The 4,992-nt window shown below is 47.3% G+C and overlaps 1 long non-coding RNA gene across 1 annotated transcript; it reads right to left on the bottom strand.

The window, feature by feature from the left end:
- Positions 1-1,185: 1,185 nt before the first annotated feature.
- LOC121271544 lies at positions 1,186-4,577 on the bottom strand. Its single transcript, XR_005941735.1, has 2 exons — positions 4,126-4,577; positions 1,186-2,694 (listed from the first exon to the last, which is right to left on the bottom strand). It is a non-coding gene; the product is annotated as an uncharacterized LOC121271544 (long non-coding RNA).
- Positions 4,578-4,992: the final 415 nt, after the last annotated feature.

Raw genomic sequence — 4,992 nt, 5'->3', positions numbered from 1 at the left:
TTTAATCGCTCACCTGGAAGACTGCACTCCCTCAGTGCTGCAGCGGAGTGCCGGACACGCTCAATCCTCTGGAGCGGGACTTGAACCCACAGGCTTCGCCACTCAAGGGGGAAGAGTGACACCTGTGGTGACCCTTGACCTGGAAGCAGTAACAGGACTATTTGTCATTATTTTAAAATGTTTGGGGGGGATCCGTCATTCCTTTTAAAAATGTTTCAAAAAGAGTTTGTATCACTAATAAAGTCATCAATTGTAAATTTTGGATAAGAAATACTGGCCACCCCCTGTGGTCTAGCAACCCTTGACCCGGAAGCAGTACCAACAGGAAGGCTGTTATGGAAACCATGTGCCCAGACACAAAGGAGAAAGAGGGCAGGAGGCAGAAGACGATCAGCAAAGCCAAGGTGGAGAACTGGATTCCCCGAGTGGTCGAAAGTGTTGCAATATGGGTTCTTCAAATGTCTTAATGATGAGATCTTGAGACTTGTATTTTTAAACATGAACACTTCTTTGTTAGTCTTTATCTAATTACAGATCCCAGGTTACTGTCATGCACGGTGCTGTTACCTCCACGCAGACTGCTTCCAGAGTGCTCTCTCCAGACTGTTCTCTCAGTCTATTACCATGTAACCCTATACATCATACCATGGGTGGGGTTATTCTCCAGTCCCAAGTTAACCCTTGCTTTGCCGATCACCTTTACATTATAATGCCTCGCAGGCACATCACACAACAAAAAGCACGGGCAGATTGCTGCTGCTGTTTTGTTCGCTTCCAAGCGATTGAATGCCCATAATCGGCCACACTGTGCAAAGGTATAGGTAGTTCTGGTAGACCCATGCTACCATGATCGATGGGAGCTGAGAGTGGAGGAGGTTCTGGAAAGAAATGAGACATACGGGGAAGATTGCACAGGTGGAACCCTGTTTACATGGAAGCTGCTGCCTGTGGAGAATTGGCTAAGTCCTTGGATAAAAGGAACTTGGCTTGGAAGAACTGTGCAGCTGTAACTGGAGGCTATACAGGTGGAGTGGATTACCTAGAAAACCTGTAAGATAGTCTTTGTTGTGTCTGCTATTCCATGCGCAATTTATATTTCATACTGACAGTGAGTTGCCTGTTAATTCCTGTTGAATTTACATTGATTCTGATTTGTGTTAAAAAGTAAAAAAAAAATGTGAAATCTTGTCTGGTAATTTCTTTATTTGGGGGACAGTCGGTAAATCTGGTTATTTTGATTTACAGGTTCAATAATGTGGGTTCATAACTCACTTTTTAAGACTAAACTCAAACACTAAATGGAAAGGCATTACTGACTGTTTTCCTCACATTATTTATGGGGGTTTATTCTCTCAGCTATTGCTTTACTCTAAGAGGGGATGTTACAAAACACAGGGCCCGGATAATACAAATTGATTGTAAGCTTATGCTGGCCAGGGTACTGTGCTTACGCGAGATGAGTGTGGGAGCGCAGAGTGTGAGGAAGCCCGAGTGCTTTGGGGTAAGAGTGCAAACTTGAGAATTTGGAGTAGGTGGGGATTCAGTGCAGAGCGAGAAAGAGGTGCTGATTTTTACATCTTTTTCAGGCTCCAGAAGCTGGTGAATGTTCAAAATTTTTGTTAGGTGAGTAGGTAGGTGATTGGTGAGTTTTTAAGATTTTACCCCTCTAAAGATAGGCAGTAGTTTAAATTGGTATGAGGGAGATCTATGTCTGGCATTAAATTTATAGCTTAACTGATTAAGCTACTTGGTATAACTACCTATGACTTCTTTTCTTCCTGTGTCTCAGTGACACATATAAGTCAGACAAAGCATACAGGCTTATAGCTAGTTTTATCCTGGAAGTACTCACCAGCCTGTCAGCAGAGACTACAGCCCGAGGAGCACCACCCCATATCATGCATGGCTGACCAGGAGGCTCCCCCAACTCTCACCATCTGCCATATTGGTGTTTGGCCACGTTATGGACACATTTTCCATGGCTGTGAAGTCCCGGAGTAGGACTCGAACCCAGAGCTCCCGGCTCAGAAGCAGAGATAATACCTATTGCACCACAAGAACTCCAACTGCAGATAACAGTTGAGTAATATTTCTAAACTTGAAACCTAATTAGTTAAAGAGAACCCCATAAAGATGCCAGGGCAGGTGAGGTGTTGCAGCTGTAGCATGTGGGCACTGGTGGGCACCAATGTGATCCACGGCAATTACATTTGCAGGAAGTGTCTGCAGCTCAATGAACTTGAACTCCGAGTTGATAAGCTGGGGTCTTAGCTTTGGACACTGAGATGTATATAGAGAGGGGGAAAGTTACCTGGGCACTTTGTGCCAGGAGGCAGACATCCTTTGGGCTGGGTACTTCTGAGTTGGTCCGTGGTCAGGGACCGGAGAGTGTGACTGTAAGGTATGCAGGTATAGGGATCCAGAAGGCAAGCAATGGAGGAGCCTCAACCCTTGCAATTGTCCAACAGGTTCAAGGTTCTTGCAGAGAGCAAGGGACTACAGGATGGATGAACAAACTGACCACAGCACCGTGGTACAGGTGGGAGGAGTAAGTGGGGGGAGTAAATAGGAACGTAGTTGTAGCAGGGTCTATATAGTCAGGGGGTTCTCTGCAGCTAGGAGCGTCAGTCCCAAAAGCTGTGTTGCCTGCCCGGTGCCAGGGCCAAGGACATCTTCTTGGGATCAGAGAGGAACCTGGAGTGAGAGGAGAAGAATCCAGTTGTCATTGTGCACGTGGTTAACAACAGCACATGTAGAACTAAGAAAGAGGCTCTGTATGAACAGCAATGGATCAAATTAAAAAGCAAACCCACAAATCTCTGGATTACTACCTGAGCCATCAGCAAACTAACATAGGGTAAATAAGATTAGAGAGTTAACTGTATGGCTCAAAGATTGAAGTGGGAGAAACGGATTTCGATTCATGGGCCGCTGGCAGCTGTACTGGAGAAAGAGGGAGCTGGATCACTGGGATAGCCTTCACCTGATACACAGTGAGACCAGTGTACTGATGAATCATGTAACTGGGTTCTAGAGAGGGCTTTAAATTCAAGAGCGGGGAGGGGAGAGAGAGGGTTCAGGTGAGGAGAGATTTGGAAGGTTAAAGAGAAAGGGCAAGGCGCTAGTGCTGGGGTAGCGATGTGGATAATGATAACCAGAGGGTGACAGGAAGGGACAGGGTGTACAACACAAGCAAAGCTGAACAGCCTGCTTCTGTGCTGGATATTCTGTGGGATTCTATGGTAAGTGGCCCGATGCACTTTCATGCTTATGTCACGACACCACTTGGCAACAACGAGTTGGGGTGGCCTCCGTTCACTTACGAAGTGAGCCAGGAAAGCACTCGCCCCGGGCCAGTGATCAGGAGGCCCAGGAGGCTGTGGTTCTCTGCAGCAGGCGTGACAACAGCTTCTCGTTTTGGAGCGCGAGCTTCTTTCACCCAAAATTGGCCAAAGCAGCTCAGACAATTGCGGAATTTCAAACACAAGTTACGGCCGGTGTGGAACGGCCTGCCACGATCTTTTGGGATCGGAGGGAGTGTCCTTAGCCCTGGCACCGGACAGGTTACAGCTTTTGGGGCACGAGCTGGAATGTGGCCCTGCCCACAAAGCTGGACACACCCCCAGACCAAACCGGTCACCGTGGCGAATTTCCGCTAATTGTGCCGGTTTGAGACTCTTCAAGGGAGCTCTTAAAAATATTATTTTAGGTGCAAGGGCAGTAAAAGACACCTCGTAAAATCTTTAAAACATTAAACAATAATTAATTCACTAAGTAACTGACTACTGGACGCCAATGAAGCTCGTAAACGATTCAGTATAGTTTTTAAAGTTATTTTCAGTTACTTAATCACAGGTGGCAGGGAGACATGCATTTTCAACTTTAGTAAAAGACCACACGAGGTTATCACTGTTAAATATATCGAGGATTATTTTAACGCAAGGTTGAAAAGAAACCTTCCAAAGCACTGCCCGATTGCATCGGTTAATAGAAGATTTTACGTTTGTGCCTAGGTTAATGAGCTTTATTAGAAACGTGAGCGATAAAATCGATTTGACAAATGAAGGCAATTTTAAGGGCAATTCGCATTCAGATCGCCAGTGTTGCCCGCGGTGGAAAATCTACCCTGTAACGTTCCAGCGGTGCCAGTCATGGCTCAGTGAGGAGCGCTCTCACTGCTGACTCGAAAGGTTGTGTGTTTCCAGTCCCACTCCGGAGTTGAACAAGCGTCATGGGATGCCAGTTCTGAGGGAAAGCGGCACCATCACACGTGACGTCTTTCGGGAGGGGCAATAAAGCCAAGCACCACCGCCCCCCACCCCGTGCTCTGAGGCTGAGGTACGAGTTACCATGGCGCCATTTCTAAAGCTCCTGCCCTGGCCAACATTTTGCCCGTCAGCCAACGTGACTGAAAGGACAGACGAATCTGCTCATTTGTGTCAGTGTTGTTTGCGGGATCTTGCTGTGCACAAATCGGGCTGCCGCTTTTCCTGCAGGGTAACAATGGCTCCTCCTTCAGGTGCTCTGCCCTAAGCGACCATGGACTTCCATCGGATTGGTCCGCGCGATGATGCTTGGCAAAGTGCTGCAGTGGTTTGCCGTTGCCTTCTGCAGTATGGCTGACTGGGAAACCCTCCCTCTCTGAACACTGCCGTCAGGTGTGTTGGAATGATTCACAGGCTGATAGTCAACCTGTTTGGCCACGTTATGAACACGCCTTCCATGGCCAACAAGTCCTGAAGTGGGACTTAAACCTGGAGCTTCTAGCCTAGAGGTAGGGATGATACCACCGTTCCACCTTTGGGCCAAATACCTCCCCCCCCCCCCCCACCTTATCGATGCCTAGGCTTAAAAAAAATGTACTTCATTGGCTGTAATGCATTCTGGGGCATTCTGAGTTATATAAATGCAAGTCTTTCTTAGGTTTTGACGTCAAGTGAGCGGGACCTGTGGCACCAAACACCTCACATCAAAGCTCCTCACTGCTCTCCC

This window comes from Carcharodon carcharias, chromosome 31 (assembly GCF_017639515.1).
Source record: "Carcharodon carcharias isolate sCarCar2 chromosome 31, sCarCar2.pri, whole genome shotgun sequence".
Lineage (NCBI taxonomy): Eukaryota > Metazoa > Chordata > Chondrichthyes > Lamniformes > Lamnidae > Carcharodon > Carcharodon carcharias.
This window is presented reverse-complemented; position numbering and strand designations above follow the sequence as displayed.